The 20001-nt window shown below is 45.6% G+C and overlaps 1 pseudogene; it reads right to left on the bottom strand.

Annotated features, from left to right (window-relative positions):
• LOC123990431 overlaps positions 1-20001 on the bottom strand; it is a 179207-nt pseudogene that overhangs the window by 86185 nt on the left and 73021 nt on the right.

Genomic DNA, 20001 nt, shown 5'->3' with positions numbered 1-20001 from the left:
TTGTCATTATGGGGTATTGTGTGTAGAAGACTTTAAAAAAAAAAACATTTTAAGCCATTTTGAATTCAGGCAAAATGTGGAGTCAAGAGGAATGAATGTGAACTGTAAATAAACAGGGGGGAGAGAAAGAGAGACTGGTATGAGGAGAGTGTTCAGCAGACATGCCTGTGAACAGAAGGCTATAAAGCCAGGGGTCACAGGTCAAAAGGAAGCAGATGGAGTGACATGGAGAGAAGGAGGAGAGGGGTTGGCTCTCACTTCCAAACAAAAAGGTTTACAGTGTGTGTTCTAGTTTTGTTTTTCACTGCCAGTGAAATCTATCTGTACCTCTTAATAAAAAACCTCTCCACCCTACTAATAAACCTGCTTCCATGTGGGGAGGTTTGACTTGAAGAGACATAGAGTCTACTGGTTTAATATAGATTCAAACACTGACTAACATAGAAGTTGATGATATCATTCAGAGGTGAACTAGTGTCTCTCTCTCACACATGTCCCAGGAACATCCGTGCAGAGGAAGCCTATGGACACAGCAGTAATTCAGACAAGCATTCATCATATACCCCTCCTCCAAGATAAATACTGAGGTACCATACCCCTCTCCTCTCAGATAAATAATGAGGTACCGTACCCCTCTCCTCTCAGATAAATACTGAGAACGTACCCCTCTCCTCTCGGATAAATACTGAGACCATACCCCTCTCCTCTCAGATAAATACTGAGGTACCATACCCCTCTCCTCTCAGATAAATACTGAGACCATACCCCTCTCCTCTCAGATAAATACTGAGGTACCATACCCCTCTCCTCTCAGATAAATACTGAGACCATACCCCTCTCCTCTCAGATAAATACTGAGACCATACCCCTCTCCTCTCAGATAAATACTGAGGTACCATACCCCTCTCCTCTAAGATAAATACTGAGACCATACCCCTCTCCTCTCAGATAAATACTGAGACCATACCCCTCTCCTCTCAGATAAATACTGAGACCATACCCCTCTCCTCTCAGATAAATACTGAGGTACCATACCCCTCTCCTCTCAGATAAATACTGAGGTACCGTACCCCTCTCCTCTCCTCTCAGATAAATACTGAGACCATACCCCTCTCCTCTCAGATAAATACTGAGACCATACCCCTCTCCTCTCAGATAAATACTGAGACCATACCCCTCTCCTCTCAGATAAATACTGAGGTACCATACCCCTCTCCTCTCAGATAAATACTGAGGTACCATACCCTTCTCCTCTCAGATAAATACTGAGACCATACCCCTCTCCTCTCAGATAAATACTGAGACCATACCCCTCTCCTCTCAGAAAAATACTGAGGTACCATACCCCTCTCCTCTCAGATAAATACTGAGACCATACCCCTCTCCTCTCAGATAAATACTGAGGTACCATACCCCTCTCCTGTCAGATAAATACTGAGGTACCATACCCCTCTCCTCTCAGATAAATACTGAGACCATACCCCTCTCCTCTCAGATAAATACTGAGGGACCATACCCCTCTCCTCTCAGATAAATACTGAGGTACCATACCCCTCTCCTCTCAGATAAATACTGAGGTACCGTACCCCTCTCCTCTCCTCTCAGATAAATACTGAGACCATACCCCTCTCCTCTCAGATAAATACTGAGACCATACCCCTCTCCTCTAAGATAAATACTGAGACCATACCCCTCTCCTCTCCTCTCAGACAAATACTGAGGTACCATACCCCTCTCCTCTCAGATAAATACTGAGGTACCATACCCCTCTCCTCTCAGATAAATACTGAGACCATACCCCTCTCCTCTCAGATAAATACTGAGACCATACCCCTCTCCTCTCAGATAAATACTGCGACCATACCCCTCTCCTGTCAGATAAATACTGAGACCATACCCCTCTCCTCTCAGATAAATAATGAGACCATACCCCTCTCCTCTCAGATAAATACTGAGACCATACCCCTCTCCTGTCAGATAAATACTGAGACCATACCCCGCTCCTCTCAGATAAATACTGAGACCATACCCCTCTCCTCTCAGATAAATACTGAGACCATACCCCTCTCCTCTCAGATAAATACTGAGACCATACCCCTCTCCTCTCAGATAAATACTGAGACCATACCCCTCTCCTCTCCTCTCAGATAAATACTGAGACCATACCCCTCTCCTGTCAGATAAATACTGAGACCATACCCCTCTCCTCTCAGATAAATACTGAGACCATACCCCTCTCATCTCCTCTCAGATAAATACTGAGACCATACCCCTCTCCTCTCCTCTCAGATAAATACTGAGGTACCATACCCCTCTCCTCTCCTCTCAGATAAATACTGAGACCATACCCCTGTCCTCTCAGATAAATACTGAGGTACCATACCCCTCTCCTCTCAGATAAATACTGAGGTACCATACCCCTCTCCTCTCAGATAAATACTGAGACCATACCCCTCTCCTCTCAGATAAATACTGAGACCATACCCCTCTCCTCTCAGATAAATACTGAGACCATACCCCTCTCCTCTCAGATAAATACTGAGACCATACCCCTCTCCTCTCAGATAAATACTGAGACCATACCCCTCTCCTCTCAGATAAATACTGAGACCATACCCCTCTCCTCTCAGATAAATACATGCTGAATAGACAGTAGTGCAGTGTTTGACCAGCCCCACTGTGTAAATGGAGCTACCAAGTTATAGAGCAGACAGACAGACAAAAGGAAAAACAGACAACAAGCCAGCAATCAAGACAGACAGTCAGTCAAACAATCAGTCAGACAGACGGACAGGTAAGGGCCAGGTGGTCAGGGTAAAGACAGATAAGGGCCAGGGTAAAGGACAGGTAATGGCCAGGTTGTCAGGGTAAAGGACAGGTAAGGGTCAGGTGGTCAGGGTAAAGGACAGGTAGGGACCAGGGTAAAGGACAGGTAGGGGTCAGGGTAAAGACAGATAAGGGCCAGGTTGTCAGGGTAAAGGACAGGTAAGGGTGAGGTGGTCAGGGTAAAGGACAGGTAAGGGTGAGGTGGTCAGGGTAAAGGACAGGTCAGGGTGAGGTGGTCAGGGTAAAGGACAGGTCAGGGTAAGGGTGAGGGTAAAGGACAGGTAAGAGCCAGGTGGCCAAGGTCAAGCACAGGTAAGGACCAGGTAGTCAGAGAATAGGACAGGTAAAGGCCAAGTATTCAGGGTAAAGAGTAAAGGACAGGTTAGGGCCATGTATTCAGAGTAAAGAGTAAAGGACAGGTTAGGGCCATGTATTCAGAGTAAAGAGTAAAGGACAGGTTAGGGCCATGTATTCAGAGTAAAGAGTAAAGGACAGGTTAGGGCCATGTATTCAGGGTAATGGACAGGTTAGGGGCAGGTATTCAGAGTAAATGAGTAAAGAGTAAAGGACAGGTTAGGGCCAGGTATTCAGAGTAAATGAGTAAAGAGTAAAGGACAGGTTAGGGCCAGGTATCCAGCGTAAAGGACAGGTTAGGGCCAGGTATTCAGAGTAAATGACAGGTTAGGGCCAGGTATTCAGAGTAAAGAGTAAAGGACAAGTAAATATTTACCTTGCACACCTAGAGCAGATGTTGAGTGTGACCTTGGCCTGGGGTTCTGGGCAGTAGGAGCTACGACCCTGGCTGAACTTACTGCCTGACGGAGCCAGCCCTGTTACCCCCTCCATACGCAGGTCATCTAGGTCCTCTGGAAAGTGAGTAGGAGAGGGAGTAAGTGGAGGAGAGTGGAAGTGACAGAGGAGGAGAAAGAGGAGGAGAGTGAAGGAGGGGAGAGGAGGAGAGAGGAGGAGACAAAGGAGGAGAGTGAAGGAGGAGAGAGGAGGAGAGAGAGGAGGAGAGTGAAGGAGGAGAGAGGAGGAGACAGAGGAGGAGACAGAGCAGGAGAGTGAAGGAGGAGAGAGGTGGGGACAGAGGAGGAGACAGAGGAGGAGAGTGAAGGAGGAGAGAGGAAGTGACAGAGGAGGAGAAAGAGGAGGAGAGTGAAGGAGGAGAGAGGAGGAGACAGAGGAGGAGAGTGAAGGAGGAGAGAGGAGGAGGCAAAGGAGGAGACAGAGGAGGAGAGTGAAGGAGGAGAGAGGAAGTGACAGAGGAGGAGAAAGAGGAGGAGAGTGAAGGAGGAGAGAGGAGGAGACAGAGGAGGAGAGTGAAGGAGGAGAGAGGAGGAGAAAAAGGAGGAGACAGAGGAGGAGAGTGAAGGAGGAGAGAGGAAGTGACAGAGGAGGAGAAAGAGGAGGAGAGTGAAGGGGGAGAGAGGAGGAGACAGAGGAGGAGAAAGAGGAGAAAGAGGAGGAGAGTGAAGGAGGAGAGAGGAGGAGACAGAGGAGGAGACAGAGGAGGAGAGTGAAGGAGGAGAGAGTAGGAGACAAAGGAGGAGACAAAGGAGGAGACAAAGGAGGAGAGTGAAAGAGGAGAGAGGAAGTGACAGAGGAGGAGACAGGAGGAGAGTGAAGAAGGAGAGAGGAAGTGACAGAGGAGGAGACAGAGGAGGAGAGTGAAGGAGGAGAGAGGAATGGACAGAGGAGGAGAAAGAGGAGGAGAGTGAAGGAGAGAGGAGGAGACAGAGGAGGAGATTGAAGGAGGAGAGAGGAGGAGACAGAGGAGGAGAGTGAAGGAGGAGAGAGGTAGTGACAGAGGAGGAGGCTGGAGGACACAGAGGAGGAGACAAAGGAGGAGAGAGGAAGTGACAGAGGAGGAGAAAGAGGAGGAGAGTGAAGGAGGAGAGAGGAGGAGACAGAGAAGGAAGAGGAAGAGAGGGAGAGAGAGAGATTGGGCACAGAGGCATATGGTTTCAAGGGGCCTCCAGGGGCTAAGACAGAGAAACTCAATGAACCCGGAAAGTTAGATTGGCAAACAGTATGTGTCTGTGTGCCCACAGTGCCAGGGTGTATGTGTCTGTGTGCTCACAGTGCCAGGGTGTATGTGTCTGTGTGCCCACAGTGCCAGGGTGTATGTGTCTGTGTGCCCACAGTGCCAGGGTGTATGTGTCTGTGTGCCCACAGTGCCAGGGTGTATGTGTCTGTGTGCCCACAGTGCCAGGGTGTATGTGTCTGTGTGCCCACAGTGCCAGGGTGTATGTGTCTGTGTGCCCACAGTGCCAGGGTGTATGTGTCTGTGTGCGCACAGTGCCAGGGTGTATGTGTCTGTGTGCCCACAGTGCCAGGGTGTATGTGTCTGTGTGCCCACAGTGCCAGGGCGTATGTGTCTGTGTGCCCACAGTGCCAGGGTGTATGTGTCTGTGTGCCCACAGTGCCAGGGTGTATGTGTCTGTGTGCCCACAGTGCCAGGGCGTATGTGTCTGTGTGCCCACAGTGCCAGGGCGTATGTGTCTGTGTGCCCACAGTGCCAGGGTGTATGTGTCTGTGTGCCCACAGTGCCAGGGCGTATGTGTCTGTGTGCCCACAGCGCCAGGGTGTATGTGTCTGTGTGCCCACAGTGCCAGGGTGTATGTGTCTGTGTGCCCACAGTGCCAGGGTGTATGTGTCTGTGTGCCCACAGTGCCAGGGTGTATGTGTCTGTGTGCCCACAGTGCCAGGGTGTATGTGTCTGTGTGCCCACAGTGCCAGGGTGTATGTGTCTGTGTGCCCACAGTGCCAGGGTGTATGTGTCTGTGTGCCCACAGTGCCAGGGTGTATGTGTCTGTGTGCCCACAGTGCCAGGCCGTATGTGTCTTCGTGTTGGTTAAAGCTGCCCGTTCATCACTGTGCCAGCCATGATGCCAGGCATGAATTAGATTACTGGGAGCGTCATGATGCCAGGCATGAATTAGATTACTGGGAGCGTCAAACCGGCAGCTAACTGAACATCGTCTACACAGAGGAAAAGAGTGTGTTACTGTCCACTACAGTGTGTTACTGTCCACTACAGTGTGTTACTGTACCCTACAGTGTGTTACTGTCCACTACAGTGTGTTACTGTCCACTACAGTGTGTTACTGTCCACTACAGTGTGTTACTGTCCACTACAGTGTGTTACTGTACCCTACAGTGTGTTACTGTACCCTACAGTGTGTTACTGTCCACTACAGTGTGTTACTGTCCACTACAGTGTGTTACTGTCCACTACAGTGTGTTACTGTACCCTACAGTGTGTTACTGTCCACTACAGTGTGTTACTGTACCCTACAGTGTGTTACTGTCCACTACAGTGTGTTACTGTCCACTACAGTGTGTTACTGTACCCTACAGTGTGTTACTGTCCACTACAGTGTGTTACTGTCCACTACAGTGTGTTACTGTACCCTACAGTGTGTTACTGTCCACTACAGTGTGTTACTGTACCCTACAGTGTGTTACAGTCCACTACAGTGTGTTACTGTCCACTACAGTGTGTTACTGTCCACTACAGTGTGTTACTGTCCACTACAGTGTGTTACTGTACACTACAGTGTGTTACTGTACCCTACAGTGTGTTACTGTCCACTACAGTGTGTTACTGTCCACTACAGTGTGTTACTGTCCACTACAGTGTGTTACTGTACCCTACAGTGTGTTACTGTCCACTACAGTGTGTTACTGTACACTACAGTGTGTTACTGTCCACTACAGTGTGTTACTGTCCACTACAGTGTGTTACAGTCCACTACAGTGTGTTACAGTCCACTACAGTGTGTTACTGTACACTACAGTGTGTTACTGTCCACTACAGTGTGTTACTGTCCACTACAGTGTGTTACTGTCCACTACAGTGTGTTACTGTCCACTACAGTGTGTTACTGTACCCTACAGTGTGTTACTGTCCACTACAGTGTGTTACTGTACCCTACAGTGTGTTACTGTCCACTACAGTGTGTTACTGTCCACTACAGTGTGTTACTGTACCCTACAGTGTGTTACTGTCCACTACAGTGTGTTACTGTCCACTACAGTGTGTTACTGTACCCTACAGTGTGTTACTGTCCACTACAGTGTGTTACTGTACCCTACAGTGTGTTACTGTCCACTACAGTGTGTTACTGTCCACTACAGTGTGTTACTGTCCACTACAGTGTGTTACTGTCCACTACAGTGTGTTACTGTACACTACAGTGTGTTACTGTACCCTACAGTGTGTTACTGTCCACTACAGTGTGTTACTGTCCACTACAGTGTGTTACTGTACCCTACAGTGTGTTACTGTCCACTACAGTGTGTTACTGTACACTACAGTGTGTTACTGTCCACTACAGTGTGTTACTGTCCACTACAGTGTGTTACAGTCCACTACAGTGTGTTACAGTCCACTACAGTGTGTTACTGTACACTACAGTGTGTTACTGTCCACTACAGTGTGTTACTGTACACTACAGTGTGTTACTGTCCACTACAGTGTGTTACTGTCCACTACAGTGTGTTACTGTACACTACAGTGTGTTACTGTCCACTACAGTGTGTTACTGTCCACTACAGTGTGTTACAGTCCACTACAGTGTGTTACAGTCCACTACAGTGTGTTACTGTCCACTACAGTGTGTTACTGTACACTACAGTGTGTTACTGTCCACTACAGTGTGTTACTGTCCACTACAGTGTGTTACTGTACACTACAGTGTGTTACTGTCCACTACAGTGTGTTACTGTACACTACAGTGTGTTACTATACACTACAGTGTGTTACTGTACACTACAGTGTGTTACTGTCCACTACAGTGTGTCACTGTCCACTACAGTGTGTTACTGTCCACTACAGTGTGTTACTGTACACTACAATGTGTTACTGTCCACTACAGTGTGTTACTGTCCACTACAGTGTGTTACTGTACACTACAGTGTGTTACTGTCCACTACAGTGTCTTACTGTACTCTACAGTGTGGTTCTGTACCCTACAGTGTGTTACTGTACACTACAGTGTGTTACTGTCCACTACAGTGTGTTACTGTCCACTACAGTGTGTTACTGTACACTACAGTGTCTTACTGTACACTACAGTGTGTTACTGTACTCTACAGTGTGGTTCTGTACCCTACAGTGTGTCACTGTAAATTACAGTAATTACCTTCAAGTCTTAAAATAATGATGGATAGACATTTCTCTTTGCTTATTTGAGCTGTTCTTGCCATAATATGGACTTGGTTTTCTTCTGTGTATCACCACTACCTTGTCACAACACAACTGATTGGCTCAAATGCATTAAGAAGGAAAGAAATTCCACAAATGAACTTTTTTAACAAGGCACACCTGTTAATTGAAATGCATGGTATGCCCTACTGAAAACACCATGGAACAGGAGAATTCAAACAAGACAGTGGCTGCTATTCCATCACTGGCCACTAGAGGTCATAGTAACCTCATACACGTAAGATTTAAAGTTTATTCGCAACGTGCACAGGATACAACTCGTGTTAAGCAGTACAGTGAAGTTCTGACCTTGAGAGCTTTTTGGTAACAATGCAGTGATAATAATAATAATGATATTATAGTTATAATAATAATAATAATAATAGTAATAATAATAATATATTGATAATAATAATAATAATAGTAATAATAATAATATATTGATAATTGTAATAATAATAATAATAATATAATAATAATAATATATTGATAATAATAATAATAATAATAATATAATAATAATAATAATAATAATAATAATAGTAATAATAATAATATATTGATAATAATAATAATAATAGTAATAATAATAATATATTGATAATTGTAATAATAATAATAATAATATAATAATAATAATATATTGATAATAATAATAATAATAATAATATAATAATAATAATAATAATAATAATAATATAATAATAATAATAATAATAATAATAATAATAATGATAACAATAATAATAATAATAATAATATATTGATAATAATAATAATAATAATAATAATAATAATGATAATAATAATAATAATAATAATAATAATAATAATAATAATAATAATAATAATATAATAATAATAATAATAATAATAATAATAATAATAATAATAATAACAATAATAAATAATAATATAATAATAATATAATAAAAGAGTAATAAGAAGAAGAAGAAGAAGAAGAAGAAGAAGAAGAAGAAGAAGAAGAGAGAAAGAAATCCAAAATCTAATAATTTTAAGTAAGAATAAAAACCTCAGAAGAACTACGATGACAGTTAAAGAAAGAAATAGTTGCAAATGTATTCAAATAAAGCAAACAGAAATACCTAATTTTCCCTCAAAACCAACTCAATTCGTCAAGGCACGGACTACAAGGTGTCGAAAGCATTCCACAGGGATGAACCATCAATAAGACTGATAGACTGATAGACCTCTCTACCATCTCTACCATCTCTGTCTCTCTGTATCTCCCTACTCTCCAGCGCCAGTGGCTGGCCACTCAGTAAGACTGATAGACCTCTCTGCCTCTCTACCATCTCTGTCTCTCGATCTCTCCTCTCTCCAGCGCCAGTGGCTGGCCACTCAGTAAGACTGATAGACCTCTCTGCCTCTCTACCATCTCTGTCTCTCTGTATCTCCCTACTCTCCAGCGCCAGTGGCTGGCCACTCAGTAAGACTGATAGACCTCTCTGCCTCTCTACCATCTCTGTCTCTCTGTATCTCCCTACTCTCCAGCGCCAGTGGCTGGCCACTCAGCAAGACTGATAGACCTCTCTGCCTCTCTACCATCTCTGTCTCTCGATCTCTCTTCTCTCCAGCGCCAGTGGTTGGCCACTCAGAAAGACTGATAGACCTCTCTGCCTCTCTACCATCTCTGTCTCTCGATCTCTCTTCTCTCCAGCGCCAGTGGTTGGCCACTCAGAAAGACTGATAGACCTCTCTGCCTCTCTACCATCTCTGTCTCTCGATCTCTCTTCTCTCCAGCGCCAGTCTGGCAGGCCACTCAGTAAGACACCTTTATACATCAATGATGTCACTCTTGCTACTGGTGATTCCCCGATCCACCTCTATGCAGACGACACCATTCTGTATACTGTACTTCTGGCCCCTCTTTGGACACTGTGTTAACTAACCACCAGACAAGCTTCATAGCCATACAACTCTCCTTCCGGGTCCTTCAACTTCTCGTACTGTAAATGCAAGTAAAATTCATGCATGCTCTTCAACCAATCGCTGCCCGCACTTGCTCGCCCGTCCAGCATCACTACTCTGGACGGTTCTGACTTCGAATATGTGGACAACTACAAATACCTAGGTGTATGGTTAGACTGTAAACTCTCCTTCCAGACTCACATTAAGCATCTCCAATCCTAAATTAAATCTAGAATCCACTTCCTATTTTGCAAAACAAAGCATCCTTCACTCATGCTGCCAAACATACCCTCGTAAAAATGACTATCCTCCCAATCCTTGACTTCGGCAATGTCATTTACAAAATAGCCTCCAACACTCTACTCAGCAAATTGGATGCAGTCTATCACAGTGCCATCCGTTTTGTCACCAATGCCCCATACACCACCCACCACCGTGACCTGTATGCTCTCGTTGGCTGGCCCTCGCTTCATACTTGTCGCCAAACCCACTGACTCCAGGTTATCTACAAGTCTCTGCTAGGTAAAGCTCCGCCTTATCTCAGCTCACTAGTCACCATAGCAGCACCCACCCAGCAGGTATATTTCACTGGTCACCCCCAAAACCAATTCCTCCTTTGGCCGCCTTTCTTCCAGTTCTCTGCTACCAATGACTGGAACGAACTGCCAAAATCTTATCTCCCTCTCTAACGTTAAGCACCAGCTGTCAGAGCAGCTGACAGATTCCTGCACCTGTACATAGCCCATCTGTAAATAGCCCATCCAACTACCTCATCCCCATACGGTTATTTTTTGTTGTTCACCCCAGTATCTCTACTTGCACATTCACCTTCTGCACATCTATCACTCCAGTGTTAATGCTAAATTGTAATTATTTCGCCACTACGGCCCATTTATTGCCTTACCTCCCTTATCTTACCTCATTTGCACACACTGTATATAGACTTTTCTATTGTCTTATTGACTGTATGTTTGTTTATTCCATGTGTAACTGTGTTGTTTCTGTCCCACTACACTGCTTTATCTTGGCCATGTCACAATTGTAATGGAGAACTTGTTCTCAACTAGCTTACCTGGTTAAAATAAAGGTGAAATTAAAAAATGTAAAAAGACTGATAGACCTCTCTACCATCTCTACCATCTCTGTCTCACTGTATCTCTCCAATCTCCAGCGCCAGTCTGGCTGGCCACTCAGTAAGACTGATAGATCTCTCTACCATCTCTGTCTCCCTGTATCTCTCCAATCTCCAGTGCCAGTCTGGCTGGCCACTCAGTAAGACTGATAGATCTCTCTACCATCTCTGTCTCTCTGTATCTCCCTACTCTCCAGCACCAGTCTGGCAGGTCACTCAGTAAGACTGATAGACCTCTACCTCTATACCACCTCTGTCTCTCTGTCTCTCTTTCTGCCAGCCCAGGTCCAGTCTCAGTGGACTGTACTGGGCCAAACCCTTCAATATATCAGGCCAAGCCTTCACACAGAATTACAAATGACTTCAGGGCATCATTCCCTCTGAATAGCTGCATGGTCCAAGTACACCAAGAAATCTGTGAAGAGGGCATGGCGAAACATATTCCCTCTCAGGAGACTTAAAAAATGTGGCATGGGTCTTCAGATCCTCAAGAATCTACAGCTGCATCCCAGTACGTCATTGGGGCCAAGCTTTCTGCCATCCAGGACCTCTATACCAGGCGGTATCAGAGGAAGGCCCTAAAAATGGTCAAAGACTCCAGCCACCCTAGTCACAGGCTGCTACCGCACGGCAAGCAGTGCCGGAGCACCAAGTCTGGGTCCAAGAGGCTCCTAACCCCAAGCCATAAGACTCCTGAACATCTAACCAAATGCCTACCTGGGCTATATGCATTGCCCCCCCCCCATCTTTTACATCTCTGCTACTCTCTGTTATTATCTATGCATAGTCACTTTAATAACTCTACCTACATGTATCTATTACCTCAATTACCTCGACTAACCGGTGCCGCCACACATTGACTCTGTACCAGTACCCCCTGTATATAGCCTCCACATTGACTCTGTACTGGTACCCCCTGTATATAGCCTCCACATTGACTCTGTACCAGTACCCCCTGTATATAGTCTGCACATTGACTCAGTAACAGTACCCCCTGTATATAGCCTCCACATTGACTCTGTACCGGTACCCCCTGTATATAGTCTCCACATTGACTCTGTACCGGTACCCCCTGTATATAGCCTCCACATTGACTCTGTACCAGTACCCCCTGTACATAGCCTCCACATTGACTCTGTACCGGTACCCCCTGTATATAGCCTCCACATTGACTCTGTACCGGTACCCCCTGTATATAGCCTCCACATTGACTCTGTACCTGTACCCCCTGTATATAGCCTCACATTGACTCTGTACCGGTACCTCCTGTATATAGTCTCCACATTGACTCTGTACCAGTACACCCTGTATATAGCCTCCACATTGACTCTGTACCGGTAACCCCTGTATATAGCCTCCACATTGACTCTGTACCAGTACCCCCTGTATATAGTCTCCACATTGACTCTTTACCAGTACCCCCTGTATATAGTCTCCACATTGACTCTGTACCAGTACCCCCTGTATATAGCCTCCACATTGACTCTGTACTGGTACCCCCTGTATATAGCCTCCACATTGACTCTGTACCGGTACTCCCTGTATATAGCCTCCACATTGACTCTGTACTGGTACCCCCTGTATATAGCCTCCACATTGACTCTGTACCGGTACCCCCTGTATATAGCCTCCACATTGACTCTGTACCAGTACCCCCTGTATATAGTCTCCACATTGACTCTGTACCAGTACCCCCTGTATATAGTCTCCACATTGACTCTGTACCAGTACCCCCTGTATATAGCCTCCACATTGACTCTGTACCAGTACCCCCTGTATATAGTCTCCACATTGACTCTGTACCAGTACCCCTGTATATAGCCTCCACATTGACTCTGTACCAGTACCCCCTGTATATAGCCTCCACATTGACTCTGTACCAGTACCCCTGTATATAGCCTCCACATTGACTCTGTACCAGTACCCCTGTATATAGTCTCCACATTGACTCTGTACCAGTACCCCTGTATATAGTCTCCACATTGACTCTGTACCAGTACCCCCTGTATATAGCCTCCACATTGACTCTGTACCAGTACCCCCTGTATATAGTCTCCACATTGACTCTGTACCAGTACCACCTGTATATAGTCTCCACATTGACTCTGTACCAGTACCACCTGTATATAGTCTCCACATTGACTCTGTACCAGTACTCCCTGTATATAGCCTCCACATTGACTCTATACCAGTACCACCTGTATATAGTCTCCACATTGACTCTGTACCAGTACCCCCTGTATATAGCCTCCACATTGACTCTGTACCAGTACTCCCTGTATATAGCCTCCACATTGACTCTGTACCAGTACCACCTGTATATAGTCTCCACATTGACTCTGTACTGGTACCCCCTGTATATAGCCTCCACATTGACTCTGTACTGGTACCCCCTGTATATAGCCTCCACATTGACTCTGTACTGGTACCCCCTGTATATAGTCTCCACATTGACTCTGTACCGGTACCCCCTGTATATAGCCTCCACATTGACTCTGTACCAGTACCCCCTGTATATAGTCTCCACATTGACTCTGTACCAGTACCCCCTGTATATAGCCTCCACATTGACTCTGTACCGGTACCCCCTGTATATAGCCTCCACATTGACTCTGTACCAGTACCCCCTGTATATAGTCTCCACATTGACTCTGTACCAGTACCCCCTGTATATAGCCTCCACATTGACTCTGTACCAGTACTCCCTGTATATAGCCTCCACATTGACTCTGTACCGGTACCCCCTGTATATAGCCTCCACATTGACTCTGTACCAGTACCCCCTGTATATAGTCTCCACATTGACTCTGTCCCGGTACCCCCTGTATATAGCCTCCACATTGACTCTGTACCAGTACACCCTGTATATAGTCTCCACATTGACTCTGTACCAGTACCCCCTGTATATAGTCTCCACATTGACTCTGTACCGGTACCCCCTGTATATAGCCTCCACATTGACTCTGTACCAGTACCCCCTGTATATAGTCTCCACATTGACTCTGTACCGGTACCCCCTGTATATAGCCTCCACATTGACTCTGTACCAGTACCCCCTGTATATAGTCTCCACATTGACTCTGTACCGGTACCCCCTGTATATAGCCTCCACATTGACTCTGTACTAGTACCCCCTGTATATAGCCTCCACATTGACTCTGTACTAGTACCCCCTGTATATAGCCTCCACATTGACTCTGTACCGGTACCCCCTGTATATAGCCTCCACATTGACTCTGTACCAGTACACCCTGTATATAGTCTCCACATTGACTCTGTACCAGTACCCCCTGTATATAGTCTCCACATTGACTCTGTACCGGTACCCCCTGTATATAGCCTCCACATTGACTCTGTACCAGTACCCCCTGTATATAGTCTCCACATTGACTCTGTACCGGTACCCCTGTATATAGTCTCCACATTGACTCTGTACTGGTACCCCTGTATATAGCCTCCACATTGACTCTGTACCAGTACCCCTGTATATAGTCTCCACATTGACTCTGTACCGGTACCCCCTGTATATAGCCTCCACATTGACTCTGTACGAGTACCCCCTGTATATAGCCTCCACATTGACTCTGTACCGGTACCCCCTGTATATAGCCTCCACATTGACTCTGTACCAGTACCCCCTGTATATAGCCTCCACATTGACTCTGTACCAGTACCCCCTGTATATAGCCTCCACATTGACTCTGTACCGGTACCCCCTGTATATAGCCTCCACATTGACTCTGTACCAGTACCCCCTGTATATAGTCTCCACATTGACTCTGTACCGGTACCCCCTGTATATAGCCTCCACATTGACTCTGTACCAGTACCCCCTGTATATAGTCTCCACATTGACTCTGTACCAGTACCCCCTGTATATAGCCTCCACATTGACTCTGTACCAGTACCCCTGTATATAGCCTCCACATTGACTCTGTACCGGTACCCCCTGTATATAGCCTCCACATTGACTCTGTACCAGTACCCCCTGTATATAGTCTCCACATTGACTCTGTACCAGTACCCCCTGTATATAGCCTCCACATTGACTCTGTACCAGTACCCCCTGTATATAGCCTCCACATTGACTCTGTACCAGTACCCCCTGTATATAGTCTCCACATTGACTCTGTACTGGTACCCCCTGTATATAGTCTCCACATTGACTCTGTACTGGTACCCCCTGTATATAGTCTCCACATTGACTCTGTACTGGTACCCCCTGTATATAGCCTCCACATTGACTCTGTACCAGTACCCCCTGTATATAGCCTCCACATTGACTCTGTACCAGTACCCCCTGTATATAGCCTCCACATTGACTCTGTACCAGTACCCCCTGTATATAGCCTCCATATTGACTCTGTACCAGTACCCCCTGTATATAGCCTCCACATTGACTCTGTACCAGTACCCCCTGTATATAGCCTCCACATTGACTCTGTACCAGTACCCCCTGTATATAGTCTCCACATTGACTCTGTACCAGTACCCCCTGTATATAGTCTCCACATTGACTCTGTACTGGTACCCCCTGTATATAGTCTCCACATTGACTCTGTACCAGTACCCCTGTATATAGCCTCCACATTGACTCTGTACCAGTACCCCTGTATATAGTCTCCACATTGACTCTGTACCAGTACCCCCTGTATATAGTCTCCACATTGACTCTGTACTGGTACCCCCTGTATATAGTCTCCACACCGACTCTGTACCAGTACCCCCTGTATATAGCCTCCACATTGACTCCGTACCGGTACCCCCTGTATATAGCCTCCACATTGACTCTGTACCAGTACCCCCTGTATATAGCCTCCACATTGACTCTGTACCAGTACCCCCTGTATATAGCCTCCACATTGACTCTGTACCGGTACCCCCTGTATATAGCCTCCACATTGACTCTGTACCGGTACCCCTGTATATAGCCTCCACATTGACTCTGTACCAGTACCCCCTGTATATAGTCTCCACATTGACTCTGTACCGGTACCCCCTGTATATAGCCTCCACATTGACTCTGTACCGGTACCCCTGTATATAGCCTCCACATTGACTCTGTACCAGTACCCCCTGTATATAGTCTCCACATTGACTCTGTACCGGTACCCCCTGTATATAGCCTCCACATTGACTCTGTACCAGTACCCCCTGTATATAGCCTCCACATTGACTCTGTACCAGTACCCCCTGTATATAGCCTCCACATTGACTCTGTACCAGTACTCCCTGTATATAGTCTCCACATTGACTCTGTACCAGTACCACCTGTATATAGTCTCCACATTGACTCTGTACCAGTACCACCTGTATATAGTCTCCACATTGACTCTGTACCAGTACTCCCTGTATATAGCCTCCACATTGACTCTGTACCAGTACCACCTGTATATAGTCTCCACATTGACTCTGTACCAGTACCCCCTGTATATAGCCTCCACATTGACTCTGTACCAGTACTCCCTGTATATAGCCTCCACATTGACTCTGTACCAGTACCACCTGTATATAGTCTCCACATTGACTCTGTACTGGTACCCCCTGTATATAGCCTGCACATTGACTCTGTACTGGTACCCCCTGTATATAGCCTCCACATTGACTCTGTACTGGTACCCCCTGTATATAGTCTCCACATTGACTCTGTACCAGTACCCCCTGTATATAGCCTCCACATTGACTCTGTACCGGTACCCCCTGTATATAGCCTCCACATTGACTCTGTACCGGTACCCCCTGTATATAGCCTCCACATTGACTCTGTACCGGTACCCCCTGTATATAGCCTCCACATTGACTCTGTACCAGTACCCCCTGTATATAGCCTCCACATTGACTCTGTACCGGTACCCCCTGTATATAGCCTCCACATTGACTCTGTACCAGTACCCCCTGTATATAGCCTCCACATTGACTCTGTACCGGTACCCCCTGTATATAGCCTCCACATTGACTCTGTACTGGTACCCCCTGTATATAGCCTCCACATTGACTCTGTACCAGTACCCCCTGTATATAGTCTCCACATTGACTCTGTACCAGTACCCCCTGTATATAGCCTCCACATTGACTCTGTACCGGTACCCCCTGTATATAGCCTCCACATTGACTCTGTACCAGTACCCCCTGTATATAGTCTCCACATTGACTCTGTACCAGTACCCCCTGTATATAGCCTCCACATTGACTCTGTACCAGTACTCCCTGTATATAGCCTCCACATTGACTCTGTACCGGTACCCCCTGTATATAGCCTCCACATTGACTCTGTACCAGTACCCCCTGTATATAGTCTCCACATTGACTCTGTACCAGTACCCCCTGTATATAGTCTCCACATTGACTCTGTACCAGTACCCCCTGTATATAGTCTCCACATTGACTCTGTACCAGTACCCCTGTATATAGCCTCCACATTGACTCTGTACCAGTACCCCTGTATATAGTCTCCACATTGACTCTGTACCGGTACCCCCTGTATATAGCCTCCACATTGACTCTGTACCAGTACCCCCTGTATATAGTCTCCACATTGACTCTGTACCAGTACCCCCTGTATATAGTCTCCACATTGACTCTGTACCAGTACCCCCTGTATATAGTCTCCACATTGACTCTGTACCCCCTGGTACCCCCTGTATATAGCCTCCACATTGACTCTGTACCAGTACCCCCTGTATATAGTCTCCACATTGACTCTGTACCGGTACCCCCTGTATATAGCCTCCACATTGACTCTGTACCAGTACCCCCTGTATATAGTCTCCACATTGACTCTGTACCGGTACCCCCTGTATATAGCCTCCACATTGACTCTGTACCAGTACCCCCTGTATATAGTCTCCACATTGACTCTGTACCGACTCTGTACCCCCTGTATATAGCCTCCACATTGACTCTGTACCAGTACCCCCTGTATATAGCCTCCACATTGACTCTGTACCAGTACCCCCTGTATATAGCCTCCACATTGACTCTGTACCGGTACCCCTGTATATAGCCTCCACATTGACTCTGTACCAGTACCCCCTGTATATAGTCTCCACATTGACTCTGTACCGGTACCCCCTGTATATAGCCTCCACATTGACTCTGTACCAGTACCCCCTGTATATAGTCTCCACATTGACTCTGTACCAGTACCCCCTGTATATAGCCTCCACATTGACTCTGTACCAGTACCCCCTGTATATAGCCTCCACATTGACCTGTATATAGCCTCCACATTGACTCTGTACCAGTACCCCCTGTATATAGTCTCCACATTGACTCTGTACCAGTACCACCTGTATATAGTCTCCACATTGACTCTGTACCAGTACCACCTGTATATAGCCTCCACATTGACTCTGTACCAGTACCCCCTGTATATAGTCTCCACATTGACTCTGTACCAGTACCACCTGTATATAGTCTCGCTATTTGTTATTCTTATCGCTTATTTATTTTTATTTTTTTACTGTATTGTTGGTCAAGGGCTTGTAAGAAGTATTTCACTGTAAGGTCTACTACACCTGTTGTATTCAGCATTTCACGGTAAGGTCTACTACACCTGTTGTATTCAGCATTTCACTGTAAGGTCTACTACACCTGGTGTATTCAGCATTTAACTGTAAGGTCTACTACACCTGTTGTATTCAGCATTTCACTGTAAGGTCTACTACACCTGTTGTATTCAGCATTTCACGGTAAGGTCTACTACACCTGTTGTATTCAGCATTTCACTGTGAGGTCTACTACACCTGTTGTATTCAGCATTTCACTGTAAGGTCTACTACACCTGTTGTATTCAGCATTTCACTGTAAGGTCTACTACACCTGGTGTATTCAGCATTTCACTGTAAGGTCTACTACACCTGTTGTATTCAGCATTTCACTGTAAGGTCTACTACACCTGTTGTATTCAGCATTTCACTGTAAGGTCTACTACACCTGTTGTATTCAGCATTTCACTGTAAGGTCTACTACACCTGTTGTATTCAGCATTTCACTGTAAGGTCTACTACACCTGTTGTATTCAGCATTTCACTGTAAGGTCTACTACACCTGTTGTATTCAGCATTTCACTGTAAGGTCTACTACACCTGTTGTATTCAGCATTTCACTGTAAGGTCTACTACACCTGTTGTATTCAGCATTTCACTGTAAGGTCTACTACACCTGTTGTATTCAGCATTTCACTGTAAGGTCTACTACACCTGTTGTATTCAGCATTTCACTGTAAGGTCTACTACACCTGTTGTATTCAGCATTTCACTGTAAGGTCTACTACACCTGTTGTATTCAATGCATGTGACAAATATGTGATTTGATTTGATTTGATGTACCTTCCACAAAGCTGTGAATGATCTGAGAGGCAAGGCAAGAAGGACCTTCTATGCCATCAAAAGGAACATAACAATTGACATACCAATTAGGAGCTGGCTAAAAATACTTGAATCAGTTATAGAACCCATGGCCATTTATGGTTGTGAGGTCTGGGGTCCGCTCACCAACCAAGAATTCACAAAATGGGACAAACACCCAATTGAATCTCTGCATGCAGAATTCTGCAAAAAAATAAATAAATCCAAAACCCCAAGCAATACATGCGGAGCAGAATTAGGAAAAGAGCTTAAATTCTACAACCACCTGAAAGGAAGCGATGCCTGGGTGTGAATACTTATAGATATTTCTGTATTTCACTTTCAATAACATTCCACCACAAGGCCATCACCTACAGAGAGATGAACCTGGAGAAGAGTCCCCTCAGCCAGCTGTTTCTGGGGCTCGGTTCACATGCACAAACAGACACAATTAAGCAACACAATTAAACCCAACCACACTATGATTAAAGATAACTATTTAACACACTGGAAAGAATCAACCAAAGAAACAGAGCAAACTATAATGCTAT

Source organism: Oncorhynchus gorbuscha, linkage group LG12 (assembly GCF_021184085.1).
Source record: "Oncorhynchus gorbuscha isolate QuinsamMale2020 ecotype Even-year linkage group LG12, OgorEven_v1.0, whole genome shotgun sequence".
In the NCBI taxonomy this organism is placed as follows: Eukaryota; Metazoa; Chordata; class Actinopteri; order Salmoniformes; family Salmonidae; genus Oncorhynchus; species Oncorhynchus gorbuscha.
This window is presented reverse-complemented; position numbering and strand designations above follow the sequence as displayed.